The 17,102-nt window shown below is 42.0% G+C and overlaps 1 protein-coding gene across 3 annotated transcripts in view; it reads right to left on the bottom strand.

The window, feature by feature from the left end:
• LOC311633334 (zinc finger protein 154-like) overlaps positions 1–14,843 on the bottom strand; it is a 118,778-nt gene extending 103,935 nt beyond the window's left edge. Inside the window, exons 1-3 of one of the 3 annotated variants that reach the window (XR_014796956.1) lie at positions 13,605–14,843; positions 12,661–12,787; positions 351–7,173 (exon numbers count right to left, since the gene is read on the bottom strand). The gene's annotated coding sequence lies outside the window, so the exon portion shown is untranslated. Of the gene's footprint in view, positions 1–350; positions 7,174–12,660; positions 12,788–13,604 lie in introns of those variants that run through there. The other 2 variants (XR_014796957.1, XR_014796955.1) reach the window with 2 other exon arrangements.
• Positions 14,844–17,102: the final 2,259 nt, after the last annotated feature.

Below are 17,102 nucleotides of genomic sequence, written 5' to 3'. Positions count from 1 at the left end.
GTGGGGCACACCACAATGAGACCCACAGCACCTGCCTCCTGCAGCAGAGTCAGTGGCTTCTTACAGGTTCCATTTCTCACTAAAATGCTCACAAAGACAATAGTGGTTGTGGGCATCGGGGGAGTGAGAGGTGCCTGGCCTCGGAATGTCTCTGCAGGTAGAGGCTGGGGTACCAGGAGAGGGAGAGAGAGAGAGAAACATCAATAATGAGAATCACTGATCAGCTGCCTCCTGCATTCCCCATACTAAGAGATCTACCCTGGGCGCAGGTACGTGCTCTGATTGGGAATGGAACTGTGAACTCCTGGATCACAGGTCCATGGGGAACCACTGATCCCTTCTGGCTGGGTTATCATTTATGTTTCTAACTCCCTCTCCCTTTCTCTATAAAATCAATACAAATATGAAAACATATTATTTTAATACAAAAAAACCTTTATTCTAAAAGCAAAAAAGGTACAAAATGAATAAAATTCCAATATCCATCTTTGTTTTTCCAATGTCTTTTTCAAAATATTTTTATTAAAAAATCTGGATAAAATGCTTTATGAATTTGTGTGTCATCCTTGCACAGGGGCCATGCTAATCCTCTCTGTGTCGTTCCAATTTTAGTATATGTGCTGCTAAAGCAAGCACTCCGCTGTCTTCCTGTTAAAGAGATTTGCCTCTCTACAAAAAACTCATGCACAAACGTTAACAATGGGACCGTGCCCTAACTCAACTGGGCCTGTTGTCTACGCTAATGCAAGGAATGTGAAGTGGCTATGAAGCAATGGCCAACTATAATGGCTACAGAAGCCCAGGCCAGACACTATAGGACTCATATGGTTCCCCTAGGAATTTGGAAAATTTCCAACCGGAAATGCGACCCACAACATGGTGGTTTTTTATTTTTTGTATTTTATATTTTATTGATTTTCCACAGAAGGGAGAGGGATAGAGAGCCAGAAACGTCGATGAGAGAGAAACATCGACCAACCGCCTCCTGCACGCCCCGCACCGGGGACGCGCCGGCAACCAATGTACATGCCCTTGACCGGAATCGAACCCGGGACCCCACAGTCTGCAGACCGATGCTCTATCCACTGAGCCAAACTGGTCTCAGCCACACATTGTGTTTTAAAAGCCCAGGTGCCAGTTAAATCCTAAACTTAAAATTCCCAGTAGTTCAACTGGCTGGCATAGGGACCATCCTCAATAATACTAGAATACTTCCAGTGGGAAATAGATGGGCCATATTTAAAATGAACAAACAATGTGAACCCATCTCACTGTCTGCTTGTGCAAATTGGAAAGGCGAATGGCTATGCCCCCAATCCATATGGAATACTGATTTCACCCAGTCCTGGCCTACTGTATCCATCCCAGCAAATAACAATATATAGTATATGGGAAAGAGGCTGTTTTTGTTGGGAAGGGTTAAAAGCAATTTTTACTGTGATATCACCAAGTTTACATTAAATAACACTAGAATATGGAATAATACTGAGATTATAGACAGAATGACTTTGCCTGATGTTCATAAAATCTGTAATAATATTGATACTGAAAAACCAATGTATTGGGAAATTGAACTCCTCCCTATGAAGCTATTTTTATGGGAACTAACCGACCAGAAGAAAATTAGAGCTTATAGACAATGAAATAGTAGAGAGTCATAATTCATCTGGCCAAACATATCATAAGGTACAAATGAGAGTGGATAAAAGAGGAAAACAGATAATTAGCTTAATAAAAAATTATGATAATACATGTAAAGGGTTTTTCAGTTGGCTGGTATGCTTGTTCCTCTTAGACTTTTCCTTGTCTAGTATTAGACATTTTCTGTTCCGAATCAGTGCTATTGGTTTAGTATTGTTACTTTTGTTCATGATATGTAAATGTTATATTAGATGCAGAAAAGCAAAAAGCAAAAAGGATCATGGTGGCATAAAAGTTAGAAATGATCCAGAATACTTTTTAACAAAGACATATAGGATCTGACTGTCTCCCATTTACCTGCCTTTTAAAAACATATATCATTTGACCTTAAAAAGCCATCTAAGGTAAGGTGACCAGATTTTAACACTGGTAAAGCAGGATACCATTGACGGGGGTGGGGGTGGGGTAGGGGTGTTCTTGATTAAAAATTTGGTCTATGTGTTAATAGCATGAAAAGACATAAGTCCTTCTGCTGATGCTAATTTCTTTTCTTGTCCCCATAATTTGTTTTCCAAAAAAAATTCCTGTATTTTGGAGGAAGATGCAGCAGTATTTAAATATTTTATGTTTCTGTGTCTCCAACTGCTTTAAAATATCATTCTTCCCGCCGTGCGAAATAGAAAATTCACCATTACATTTCTCACATTTTACCATGTAATCGCTTTTGGTTATTTTAATAAAAGGAAATTCACTTCTTAGATCATCATTGAATTTGCATCCTCTTTTCTTACTCATTATGTTAAAAAATCTAAAAATGATAATTTTACATTATATTATAAATTATTATATACATATTGCTTAAAAACACAGTAAGTAGGTACAAAATTACATGAACATATTTTATTGTTAGTTTATAAATTAAATTAATTTGTTATAAAGTAGTAACTATATTTTAAAAATTTTTTGAATTTTAATCCTATATTTCATTCTAAATAATAACAATACTAACTTGTATTATTTTCCCTCTAAATTTGCCGTAACGTAAGTTGTGTCACTTTCAAGGCCAGCACTAGACGTTTTGCCGCCACTATAAAATATAAATAATATGAGTACTGTCTGCTAAATTCAAGAAAATGTATGTATTTATGAAATAAATTAATTACTTACCAAAATTGGTTTGGCTCAGTGGATAGAGCGCTGGTCTGCGGACTGAAAGGTCCCAGGTATGATTCTGTCAAGGTCAAGTACATTGGTTGTGAGCACATCCCCACTAGGAGGTGTGCAGGAGGCAGCTGGTCAATGTTTCTCTTTCATTGACATTTCTAGCTCTCTATCCATCTCCCTTCCTTTCTGTGGAAAATCAATAAAATATATATATATATTTTAAAAAGAAATAATCAAATATTAAAATGGACATGAAGGTGATGCATTCAGAGATAAGAATATCCAGCCAGTTTGGCTTTGGATAGAGCATAGGCCTGCAAAACAAAGGGTTCCGGCTTCGACTCCAGTCAAAGGCACATACCTTGGTTAAAGACTCCTTCCTGGCCCGGGCCCTGACAATGGCGCAAGCAGGAGGCAACCAATCCATGTGTTTCCCTCACATTGATGTTTCTGTCTTTCCCTCTCTCTTCCACTAGCAAAAAAAAAAAAAAAAAAAATCAGTGGAAAGTTATCCACAAGTGAGGATTAACAACAACAAAAAGAATATTATCTATCACAAAAAAGACGAGTTACTAATATATCTTTTATATATCTTTAATAATTTATGAAATATAATTTAAAAAATATATTTTATTGATTTTTTAGAGAGGGATAGTGTTAGAAACATCGATGAGAGAGAAACATCGATCAGGTGCCTCCTGCATACCCCCAACTGGGGATGTGACTGCAATCAAGGTATATGCCCTTGAACGTAATGAAACTTGATACCCTTGAGTCCGCAGGCCGACACTCTATTCACTGAGCCAAACTGGGTAGGGCGAAATATAAATTGAAGCAGAAAATTACTTAGAAAAAGCAAAGTTCTCTATTAAAATGGAATGTAAATCCATGGTTGCTAGGGAAACTGTGAAGAACAGAAACAGATTAAACGGTCATAAAGCCACTACACATTGACAGATACGGACAGTATTGTGAGTATAATGATGGCTTTAGTTTCATGACCTTGTTATTATTTCTGAAACACTATACTGAACACATGAAATTTTCTCAGTATCGCTGTTAAAAATGGTTCAAGATAAAAGAAATGTACGTTCACATATTTCGGAACAACAGGTTTGGCAACTCTATATTCAGTCCACATTCTTATGTTCTCTGGGTGAGAGTCTCATCTCAGTTAGAGAAAATGTAACAAACAATGAAGAGCTTTCACCCAAACCCACTGGAATGCTGACTGGATCACAAAAGCCTCATCACTGGTCAAAAGACAGTCTTTATCTTCATCTTTGTTCTACTGCCAGAGCACCAATGGCTCTGATGGGAACATCTGAGAAGCTACAGGAACCCACAAAACCTCTTCATTATATTAAATGACAATGACCGCTCCACAGAAGATAAACATGCATGGAGTCCCTCGGATCTGTGTATACACTGCTCCTGTAGTCTTTTCTTTCTTTCTTTCTTTTTAAAAAAATATATTTTATTGATTTTGTACAGAGAGGGAGAAATTTAGAAACATCGATGAGAGAGAGTCATCGATCAGCCGCCTCTTGCACACCCCCTACTGGGGATATGCCCGCAACCAAGGTACATGCCCTTGACCGGAATCGAACCCGGGACCCTTCAGTCCCCAAGCCGACGCTCTATCCATTGAGCCAAACCGGTTTCGGCTCTTTTTTTCTTTTTTTTAATATATTTTATTGATTTTGTACAGAGAGGAAGGGAGAGAGATAGAGCCAAACTGGTTTCGGCCCAGATCTTCTTATAAACTATCCCAAAGAGTCTGTAGAACACCCAACATTAAAGTAGTCTTAGGACAAAGCCGTCATTATTTTGCAAAGAATGAGATCTGAGACTGGCTGTTGTCCCATTTATGACTTAGGCACTTAATAAACTCATCATTAGTATCTAGGGAAAGTGTGTCCCTCAAAATGGCAATTACTCTCCAACATTATGTTTATTGGCGCCGCAGTAATCAGTCCTGACAACTTTGACAGGGAAACAAGTAAGAACTAAGGGCTCAGGTATTCCTAATTTTCTTCAACAAATTAGAAACCAGAGTTAGCTTCCCCTGGCACATGAGGATGGTGATTGATGCCATTTTTTGGGACTTTATTGGTGGATCAGGGGAAATACCTTCAGCGACAGAAATATGCAGTGACATAGATCTGACAGGACATCTCTATATGTTAGAAACTGCAACGTAGATATATAGAGTTCCAAAATTAAAAGTAACAAAAAGAACAGCAAAAATAGTTGCAGGGACGTTACATAATGTAGGTGATTAAATGTACGAGATATAATTCAGACTAATGAGACTTCACTGATTATCTTAGACAATTGTTAAATCCTAACTAACAAAATACATTTCCTACTCACTTAAGAACCTTTTCAAATCCAAACTTTTGTGCAGCGGTAATTTACAAATTAGATTACTAGATATCTCACATTAATTGCACTCATAAAGGCTTTCTCTGTTGTGAGCTCTCTGATGATACTGAAGACTGTTGCTACTTGTAAAAGATTTCCCACATTCACTGCATTTACAAGGCTTTTCTCCTGTATGAACTTTCTGATGACGACAAAGACCAGTGCTCCAGGTAAAAGACATTCCACAGTCACTGCATTTATAAGGCTTTTCTCCTGTATGAACTCTCTGATGCTTTCGAAGATTGGTGTTAGTGGGAAAAGATTTTCCACATTTAATGCATTGATAAGGCTTTTCTCCCGTATGAACTCTCTGATGATCACGAAGTTGAGTGGTAGTGATAAAAGATTTCCCACATTCACCACATTTATAAGGCTTTTCTCCGGTATGAACTCTCTGATGCTTATGAAGTTGAGTGGTAGTGATAAAAGATTTCCCACATTCACTGCATTTATGAGGCTGTTCTCCAATGTGAATTCTCTGATGAGTACGAAGGCTTTCCATCCAGGTAAAAGACTTAACACATTCACCGCATTTATAAGGCTTTTCTGCAGTGTGAACTCTCCGATGAGTATAACAGTTAGTACTACAGGTAAAAGAATTCCCATATTCACTGCATTGACAAGGCTTTTCTCCTGTATGAACTTTCTGATGACGATGAAGGCCTGTGCTCCAGGTGAAAGACATTCCACAGTCACTGCATTTATAAGGCTTTTCTCCTGAATGAACTCTCTGATGCTTACGAAGATTGGTGTTAGTGGTAAAAGATTTCTCACATGCACTGCATTTATAAGGCTTTTCTCCGGTATGAACTCTCTGATGATCATGAAGTTTAGTGGGAGTGATAAAAGATTTCCCACATTCACTGCATTTATAAGGCTGTTCTGCATTGTGAACACTCTGATGAGTATGAAGGCTAGCCATCCAGGTAAAAGATTTCCCACATTCAGTGCATTTATAAGGCTTTTCTGCAGTGTGAACTCTCTGATGAGTATGAAGGTTAGTGCTATAGGTAAAACATTTCCCACATTCACTGCATCGATAAGGCTTTTCTCCTGTGTGAACTCTCTGATGATATTTGAGACGAGTGCTACTTGTAAAAGACTTTCCACATTCACTGCATTTATAAGGCTTTTCTCCTGTATGAACCCTCCGAATATCACAAAGTACCTTCTCATGACAATGAAGCTTACTGCTATCAGGTAAAGATTTCCCACATTCACTGTGCTCATAAGGCCTTTTTCCAGTGTGCAAAGCTTGGTGATCATTTAGGCTGTTACTACTGCAAAAAGATTTCCCATATTCACTGCACTGATATGGTCTTTCTCCAGTGTCCTGACGTTGTTGATAATGCAAGCTAGAAAATTTGGTAAAATATTTTTCACAACCAGAGTACACAAAACATTGATTTCCAACATGGATATCCTTTTCCTGAATAAATGTGTGGACACAACTTATGTCTTTTGCACATGTTTTTCGGTTGTAACAATTTCTTCGCCTTTGAAACGTCATCTCACATTTTGAAATAGCTTTAGGACTGTCCCTGGTCTGAGTAGCCTTTAGGTGGAGATGTCCTGACCCAGTAAGGACACCCTGCCCAACCTCTCCACATATGAAATGATTCTGGGAGGTATAGAGACTGCAGGTGTTTCTAAGTGAAATTCTTTTTACACTTCTAATGAAAGTCTCTTTCTCATGTTGCTGGTGAAATCTGGGACTGAAATAAGACCATTTTGCACATGACCCACACCTCAACAATATCTGTCCAAGTTGTGTTCCCTGCTCCTCAATCAAGTGGAAAATGTTTCCCAAGACCGGCCCACAACTCTCACAGGGATGGCTCTTCTGGGAGGACAAGGCTACCTTGGGATTCGTTGTCTGTGACCCTCTTACAGAAACCTCTTCCATCGGTGCCTCCACTGTCTCTGTTCCACAAAAGCAACCTAAAAAAAAAGGAAACATTGGTGAAAGACATATTGATCTTATAAAAACAGAATATCTTCTTAACAAATGTTTATCTGTCCTGATAAGGCCTGATTCCACGCAAAGATTTTCAAGACATGTGAAGTAAACTCTGAGGAAATAGATGCTATACATTACATGGCACCAAAGGTCAGTCGATGATGAAACTCTTACCAAGAGAGGGACGGAAGCACAGGATGGGACACAAAGAAGAGAGGAAGGCTCTACTCACATTGTTCGTGCACAAACGGCTACCTTTAGGACGTTACATGCTGACCATGTGAATATGTGTGGAATAATTAGAAGGTGCTCAAAGCACTGAAAAGTAATTGTATTAGAGCACATGAAGTTCAACGTCAGTATAATAATATGAGTGCACTGCAAGGTGCTGCAGGTATATACAAATGTTGGAGTGTAGCAAAGAGAGACTTGTGAAAGAGGCAGAGGTACAAAGTCCGAGTGCTTAAGGTTATCTGTGGGATGGGAAATTGAGTAGATATGATCACTATTAGAACTGAGTCCTTGGCAAAGTATCAATAACAAGCACAAAAAAAGCATAATTGGGTAAGGAATGGGCAATCGTAACAAAACACAGGGTTTCTAGCTATGAATGTATCAAAGGCCTGCCATGAATTCCTCTCCCCAATGACCCTTCACCAAGGCAAGACCACCTGTGGGTAGAATGCAATTCATAAAATTGTGTTTCTTCTGAGATGCACAAATGTTTCTTCCACTTAAATCCCATTTGGGCCATTGCATGGGATCAATGCTGCAAATCTTCAAAAACAGAAAATATGTGTGATCAATACGGTGGTAGAACAACAAAGAACAAATGAGATCACAAACAAAAGCCCTATGTGAGTGACATCATCAAGATGGCAGGATCATAGATATGAGCAACTTTCCCATCCCAGTGGAAGTTGACAGCTATGCATGAACAAAAATGCCATAGGAGCAGAGACCAGTTTGGCTCAGTGTATAGAGTGTGGGTCTGCGGACTGAAAGGTCCCAGGTTCAATTCCGGTCAAGGGAATGTATCGTGGTTGCAGGCACGTCCCCAGTAGGGGGTGTGCAAGAGGCAGCTGATCGATGTTTCTAACTCTCTATCCCTCTCTCTTCTTCTCTGTAAAAAATCAATAAAATATATATTTTTAAAAATGCCATAGGAAATGGGAATAAGAGTACCATGAAGACAAACAGTATTACAGACACAAATAAAGGAGAACTGTACAGAAAGGATGACTGGAAAGACTGGGTGAGCAAACATATTTGAAGAGACCTACAGTCAAAAACAAGGGTAAAAACAAAACAAGGGTCAGAGTTACATCCAGCAGCCATTGGGCTTCTGTTACTATTGACCATAGTAGACTGTTCTTCCAAAAATGCTGGAAATGTTTGTGTTCAGAAACCACAGAATGCCTTTACTAGTATAGCTCAGTTGGTGGGAGCATTGTCCCGTGTACCAAAGGGTCAAGGATTCATTTCCCTGTCAAGGCACATATCAGTATGTGTGTTCCATTTCCAGTTAGCTTGTGTGTAGAAGGCAGTTTACTAAAATACAGAACAACCATCATCCAGAATTGCTGGATGAATGTAAGTTTTAGGACTAGAGAAGTAAAGAAGAAAGCACACTGAGACTGGTAGGAGGTATGGAGGCATGGAAGGTGCTGGTCCTGTACCCATGTGGACCACGTTTTTAATTGGGAGGAAAGTAGTCCCTGCAGAGGTCACCTGGAGGGGTCCCAGTACCATACCAGAAGCCCTGCCCAGGGTCCCAGAGCTGGAGAAAGAACTCCTGTGGGCAATAAGAACTACGGACTGTAAAAAACGGTGCGGATTGGGGCTCAGTGACACAGATGCTACAGGAGATCCAGCTGCTCCTCTTATAATGTCAGCACCAGGAACTGAACTTACAAGCTCCCGCTTCCTACAAGCTCCCGCTTCCTCCAAGCTCCAGTGCCAGGCTAGGCTCAGCAGGGTCCCAGATACAAACAAGGAGAAACTAGATTGATTGGAATTGGGGCAGGAGCTCAAGGGCAGCTTCCTCCTAGATGGAGGTGCTCTCACAGATCATTGGTCCTATGCTGCAACCTCAAGAGTCCCAGGCCTGAATCACAGCCATTTGTTTGCTCTGCCGTAGTGATTCCCGGACACCTCACCCATTTTATTACAAACCCACCCAAGCTGTGTGCAGCAGCTGCTGTATATTCATGGCCTGTTCTTGGTCAGGGAAAACCTGTCAAACAAGTTGCAGTTGGGTCAGGGAGTCCCAACTATCAATAAAAGGCCCAAGACCTGGCATCAGCACTAGCCTTCCTTGCTTCACTGCTGGGCCTCATTGGGGCAATCCAAACCTGATACAGAGCCGAGACCCGTTTGGCTCAATGGATAGAGCGTCGGCTTGGGGACTGAAAGGTCCCGGGTTTGATTCCGGTCAAGGGCATGTACCTTGGTTGCGGGCATATCCCCAGTGGGGGGTGTGCAAGAGGCAGCTGATCGATGACTCTCTCTCATCGATGTTTCTAACTCTCTCTCTCTCTCCCTTCCTCTGTGTAAAAAAATCAATAAAATAAAAAATACTAGAGGAATCTACAGGCAGCCAAATCTTAGACATATGCCCAAGTAATTTCTTCACTGTCACCTCTCCTAGAACAATGGAAACTAAAGAGAAAATAAGCAAATGGTACTACACTAAAAAAAAAAAAAAAAAAAAAAAAGGTTTTTCACAGCAGAATAAATCATCACAAAACAACAAGAAAGCCCAGTGTATGGGAGAATGTATTTGCTAATGTTAACACCGATAAGGGTTTAATCTCCAACATTTATAGGGAACTCATACAACTTAATCAAAAGCAGATAAACAACCCAATAAAAAATTAAGCAAGGGGCCGAAACCGGTTTGGCTCAGTGGATAGAGTGTCGGCCTAGGGGCTGAAAGGTCGCGGGTTCGATTCCTGTCAAGGGCATGTACCTTGGTTGCGGGTACATCCCCAGTAGGGGGTGTGCAAGAGGCAGTTGGTGGATATTTCTCTCTCATGGACATTTCTAACTCTCTATCCCTCTCAATTCCTCTCTGTAAAATCAATAAAAAAATAAAAAATAATTAAGCAAGAGACCTAAGTACAATAGATACTTTTTAAAAGAAGACAGAAGGAAGACCAAGAGGCATATAAAAACATGCTCAAAGTCACTAATCATCCGAGATGCAAGTCAAAACCACAATGCAGTACCATCTCACACCTGTCAGAATGACAACCATCAACAAATCAACAAACAGCAAGTGCTGGCGAGGATACAGAGAAAAAGGAACCCTAGTGCCCTGCTCTAGGACAGTATCAGTGAAGAAATTGCTTTGGCATATGTGGGAATGCAGACTGGTGCAGCCACTGTGGAGAACAGTATGGAGTTTCCCCAGAAAAGTAAAAATGGAACTCCCATTTGACCCAGTGATCCCACATGTAGAAATATATCCCAAGAAACTAGAAATACCAATTAGAAAACATATAAGCACCCCTATGCTCATAGCAGCACAATTTACAATAGCTAAGATTTGGAAAGAGCCTAAGTGCCCATCGGCAGATGAGTGTGTTAAAAAACTGTGGTATATCTACACAATGGAATACTTCCCTGTGGTAAAAAACAAAAAAAAAAGAGTTCTTACCATTTGCAACAGCATGCATGGAACTGGAGAGCATTATGCTAAGTGAAATAAGCCAGACAGAGAAAGGTAAATATCATATGATCTCACTCATTTATGGAATGTAATGAACAACATAAACTGATGAACTAAAACAGATCCAGAGACAGAGAAACATTGATCAAACCATCAAACCTCAGAGCAAAGGTAAGGGGGGGGGGGGAGGGTAAGGGAGAGATCAACCAAAGGCCTTGTATGCATGCATATAAGCATAATCAATGGACACAGACAACAGGAGGGTTAGGGCATGAGTGGCGGGGAGAAAGGGGGATGGAGCAACAAGAGCATATATGTAATACCTTGATCAATTAACAAATTTTTTTAAAAAGACAGATAGTCTCTTCAATAAACAATGTTGGGAAAATTGGACAGACATATGCAAAAAATGAAACTAGACCATTAACTTACAATATATACATAAGTAATCTCAAAATGGGTAAGGGACTTAAACGTAAGACGTGATGCCATAAAAATCTTAGAAGAATCCACAGGCAGCAAAATATCAGACATAACGTCCTAGCAATGTCTTTACCCAGGCAGCATCTAGGGCAATGCAAACTAAGGAAAAAATAAACAAATGGCACTTACATCCATATAAAAAGCTTCTGCAAAGGCAAAGAAACCATCAACGAAAGCCCACAGCATGGGAGAACATATTTGCCAATGCTATATCTGATAAGGGTTTACTCTCCAAAATTTACAGGGAACTCAGACATGTTAATAAAAAGATAAACAATGCAATCAAAACATGGTCAAAGGACTTAAATAGAAAGAGGACATACTTTTTGGAAGAGGACATACAGAAGGCCAAGAGACATATGAAAACATGCTCAAAGTCACTAATTATCTGAGAGATGCAAATCAAATGACAATGCAGTACCATCTCACATCTGTCAGATGGATATCATCAACAAATCAACAAACAACAAGTGCTGGCGAGGATGTGGGGAGAAAGAGAACCTTGTGCATGGCAGGTGGGAATGTAGACAGGTTCAGCCACTGTAAAAAATAGTATAAAGTTTCCTTAAAAAATTAAAAAGGGAACTCCCATTTGATCCAGTGATCCCACTTCTAGGCAAATATCCCAAGAAATCAGAAACACCAATCAGAAAGGACATATGTACCACTATATTCATAGCAGCACAATTTACCATAGCTAAGATTTGGAAACAACCTAAGTGCCCATCAGCAGATGTGTGGATTAAAAAACTGTGGTATATCTACACAGTGGAATACTGTGCTGCTGTGAAAAAGAAGGACCCCTTACTACCGTGTTTCCCCAAAAATAAGACATCCCCTGAAAATAAGACCTAGTGCAACTTTGGGAGAAAAAATAAATATAAGACACTGTCTTATTTTCGGGGAAACAGGGTATTTCCAACAGCATGGATGGACTGAGGAGCATTTTACTAAACTATTGTAAATAAGCAAGCCAGAGAAAGATACATATCACATGATATGAGTCATTTGTGGTCAATCAGGAAAAAAGCAGACATATGTGATACAATATGTAATACTTTAAACAAAGAATTTTTAAAAAAGAAATACGTTGAAAATATCTATAGTACACAATGCAATTTATCGATTAAATGCAATTCTGAGGATAATTCCTATGGTATTTTACAAAGAAAATGAAAAGAGAATCTCTAAATGTATGGCATTAAAAAACTCGAAAAGGCCGAAGCCGGTTTGGCTCAGTGGTAGAGCATCGGTCTGCAGACTGAAGGGTCCCAGGTTCGATTCCAAATCACTGTGAGAGTGAGGGTCTTACCCAGCGAGGATACAACTTCAAAGTTCTCCAGCATCACATTCAGGTACAGCTGTCTCTGACCCTCATCGAGGAGGCTCCATTCCTCCCTGGAGAAGTACAGGGCAATGTCCTCAAAGGTCACGCCAACCTGTCAGAATAGAGACAATTGACACCAGAGTTGTCTCTCTGACAACCAGTAATTGTACTCCTTACACACCTTCCCCTCCCCTACCACCTCCAGGGCACCCAGTTAGTGTGGACTCCAGGCCCTAATGCCAGTGCAGGCTGCTCTCTCATCACAGTCCCATAATTCACTGGGATTGCCCTCAGCAGAGCAGCTGGGTTGGGTGGGAAGGATTGGGGGAGGGTATGGAAGAGAGCAAGGCCATTTAAATTCTGGGGATGCCTGCAGGGCCCCAGCCTTCCGGCCACACAGTCTCCAAGACAAAGCCAAAAGTGGGCTTATGCTTCGGGGACCATCAGCTCTCACTTCCTCCAGATGTGCACACACTGGGTAATGTTTATCCCCTTCCCATCTTCAGTCCCAGTTTCACTCCCTCAGCTCTGCCCCCTTCCTGCTCCAATGCCACTGGGTCTCGCTGGACTCCCCCAGGGACTTGGCACATGGCATGTGGAGAAGCCTGTCTTCCAGCGGGTCCAGGACCACCCCAGGCCCCTGAGGGACCCACAGCCGGGAAAGCCCCCATGAGGCTGTGAGTCCTCCCTGCAGCCTCTGATCTGCCCGCCGATCCTCACAGCCACACCCTCAGGGGAACCTCAGAGGCCGGTCACCCCGGTCCTCTCCGCCCCGCACTGGCTGTGTCCTCAGAAGCCACCGCCTCCTCCCTCCCCTCCGCCTTCCTCACGGTCCTCCCCGCGGACGGAGCTGCAGGAGGGACAGGCCCGCACCGGGCTGTGGGGTGCGGGGTGAGGAGGCGGTGAGGGCCCGGGGGACACAAACTCACCTCGGCCACCCGCCTCCACACGGGCGCCGCCATTGGCCTCCGTGGGCGCAGCGGGGCGGGAGCGGCAGCGGCTGAGGGAACGGCGGGGCCTGTCCGGCCCCGGGGCGTGCGGTGCGCGGGCTTCCTGCACCCCCGGAGGCTCCCCCCATGGGCTGTGAGGCGGGAATACCTCTCTCCTGCCTTCTCCTCGGAGCTCTTGACCGCCTCAGACAGACCTGACAGAAGACAAAACCCGCCTGGATTAGTCCCGCCCACAGAAAAAAACAAAGGAAACGGCCTTTTCTCAGCCCCCATTGGCTCAGCCTGGTGGCATTCCATGCGTGGCCTTCTGGGTAATGTAGTTCCTAGGCTGCAAGAGCAGAATCCTGTCGTTTCCTCAGGGAACTCCAGGAATGCATTTGGGGGCAAATAGCCCAAGGACACACCAAGTATACTCAGGGTCCTCCAGGGCCTTAAGGGGAGGTGATTTCCAGCGCAAGTTTGTCATGCCCCTGCGTGGCTTCCTTTAGCTGCTGGTTTTGCATATCTTTCTTCAGGACCTGCTGTTTCTGAATAACAGGCATTGTTTCTTCATTCAGGCCATTTGGCATGAGTCTCCTACAGTGTGAGATGGTACCACATTTGCTCCAGCCACAAAGACAAGAGGAGAAACAGTCCAGAGATGAAAGATGGTGAAAATGCCTTGCCATAGTAACAGCCAGCAGCTATGGGTCCCTGCAGGTTGCCCAGGACCAAGTCAGAGAAGGTCGGACCTGCATTGTTACTGTTTGCTCACCAGCCCAATTCTCCCCAGCTGCACTCCCCAGAAAACCTGGTCACCCCCAAATGCCCTCACCTGCATATTTCCTCTTTATTAGATGGTTATTTTTTTCTTTAACATATTGGATAGCCGTAACCAGTTCAGCTCAGTGGATGGAGCATCAGCCTGCAGCCTCAAGGGTCCCAGGTTCGATTCTCATCAAGGGCACGTACCTTTGTTGGGGGCACATACCCAGTGGGAAGTTTGCAGGAGGCAGCCGATCGATGTTTCTCTCATAGACGTTTCCAACTCTCTATCCCTTTCCTTTCCTCTCTGTAAAAAAATCAATAAAATATATATATTTTAAAATGAAACATTTAAAATTCCTCCATATCTTCCTGAATCGTGTGAATCAGTGATTGAAAACCCAGGCTGCCGCAGCTGGAAGCAGATCACACTATGTGGGTGCATGCCTCTGCCAGGCTGAGACCCCAGCCCAGGCTGCCGGCCATGGCAGGGGATCAAATTTGTTTTTGTTTTTATGAAGGGGCAGAAGGGCCTCTGGGCAATATTTTGCCAGGACACCTACTCTTCAGGCTCTCAGCAGCAGCTTGCCCTGAGACAGGGAGGGAGCGGGGATAGGGGGAGCCCAGGACTCTAGTGGGGCTGAGAGGACGGGGCACTGCCATCTTGTGGCTATGGGCGCAGTCATTTGTCAAAAAGTAATGGTTAATTTGCATATTACTCTTTTATTAGATAAGATAACCAAATATTTGTTAAAATGGAAATGATGGAAGCCAAAACCAGTTTGACTCAGTGGATAGCGTGTCAGTCTGCAGAATGAGGGGTCCCAGGTTCGATTCCAGTCAAGGGCATGTACATTGGTTGCAGGCACATCCCCGGTGGGGGCTGTGCAGGAGGCAGCTGGACTGCCTATTTCTCTACCATGATGTTTCTAACTCTTTATCCCTCTCTCTTACTCTCTGTAAAATATCAATAAGATAAATATATTTTAAAAATGAAAATGATGGTCATATACTCAAAGATAAGAATATCTACCTGAGCACAAGCAGGTTTGGCTCTGGATAGAGCATAGGCCTGCAGACTAAAGGGTCCTAGGTTTGATGCCAGTCAAAGGCATGTATCTTGGTTGAACACTCCTTCACAGCCTGGACCCTGGTCACAGCTGATGCAGGAGGCAACCAATTGATGTGTTTCTCTTACATCAATGTTTCTCTGCCTTTCCTTGTTTTTTCAACTTTCCCTAAACATCAATGGAAAAATATCCTCGGGTGAGGATTAACAATAACAACAAAAAGAATATCTAGCAAAATAATAAATGAGTTACTAATAAACCTTTAGTAAATCTCCAAGAACTTTTGAAATATAAATTAAAGAAGAATACTTAGAAAAAGCAAAGTTCTTTAATAAATTCGAATGTAAATCAATGGGTACTATGGGAGCTATGAAGAGATACAGAATAAATGAGGTCATGAAACAAATACACAGTGACGGATACGATCAGGCTGATGAGTATAATGATGGTTTCAGTTTCAAGCACATATCAAGATTTAGGAGACACCATACTTAACACATGCAATTTACTCATTACAGCTATTAAAAGATAAAACAAATGTATGTTCACCTATTTTACAACAGGTTTGTGAACTCTATATACAATTCACATACTTATGCTCTCTGGGCAAGTCTCATCTCAGTGTCAGAAAATGCAACAATGAAGAACTTTCACCCAAACCCACTGGAATGCTGCCTGGGTCACAAAAGCCACATCCCTGGACACATCATAATTAAAATGCAAAGAGCAAAAGGCAAAGAAAAAATATTAAAAGCAGAAAGAGAAAAAACAATTAATTTCCTACAAGGGAGCACCCATATGATTGTCAGCGGATTTCTCAACAGAAAATATGCATCTGGATATGTTGAGTTAGTATAGCGCTGGGGTGTTGATCTGTGAGTGCCTTGTGCGGGGCCTGGATGAGGTTGGTTGACCTATTTGGAAATGTCTTTTGTGTGAAGTGTATCTTTGGGCATGTGGAGGTATTATTGATATGAGAAAATGCTAAGTAACTGATTTACTATCTGAAAAGGGATTTACCATCGGGGAAAGGGAGGGAAGAAGAGACTGAACATAAACTGTGCACCTATGGATGAGTACAATGGGGGATGGGGAGGGGACGGAGAGTGGGGTGGGAACCTGGTGGAGGGGGGAAGAAATGATTAACCTTTGTAATAATATGAACAATAAAGATTGATTTAAAAAAAAAGAAAAGAAAAAGAAACTATGCAGACCAGACAGGAATAGCTAGTGTGGCTCACTGGATAGAGTGTAGGCCTGGAGACTGAAGGTTTCCAGGTTCGACTGCAGTCAAGGGCAAGTACCTTGGTTGCAGACACAGCAGCAGATTGATGCTTCTCATCTGTGTTTCTAACTCTCTATCCCTCTCCCTTCCTCTCTGTAAAAAATCAATAAAATATATATTTTTTATTTTTTATTTATTTATTTTTTTAAAATATATTTTACAGAGAGGAAGGGAGAGAGATAGAGAGCTAGAAACGTCGATGAGAGAGAAACATCGACCAGCTGCCTCTTGCACACCCCCTACTGGGGATATGCCCACAACCAACATACATGCCCTTGACCGGAATCGAACTTGGGACCTTTCAGTCCGCAGACCGACGCTCTACCGCTGAGCCAAACCGGTTTCGGCTATTTTTTAAAAATAAAGTGAATTAAAAAT

This window comes from Pipistrellus hanaki (assembly GCF_964339955.1).
Source record: "Pipistrellus hanaki genome assembly, chromosome: 15".
Classification (NCBI taxonomy): Eukaryota; Metazoa; Chordata; class Mammalia; order Chiroptera; family Vespertilionidae; genus Pipistrellus; species Pipistrellus hanaki.
Note: the sequence above shows the minus strand (reverse complement) of the source record. Positions and strands in the feature narration are given on the sequence as shown.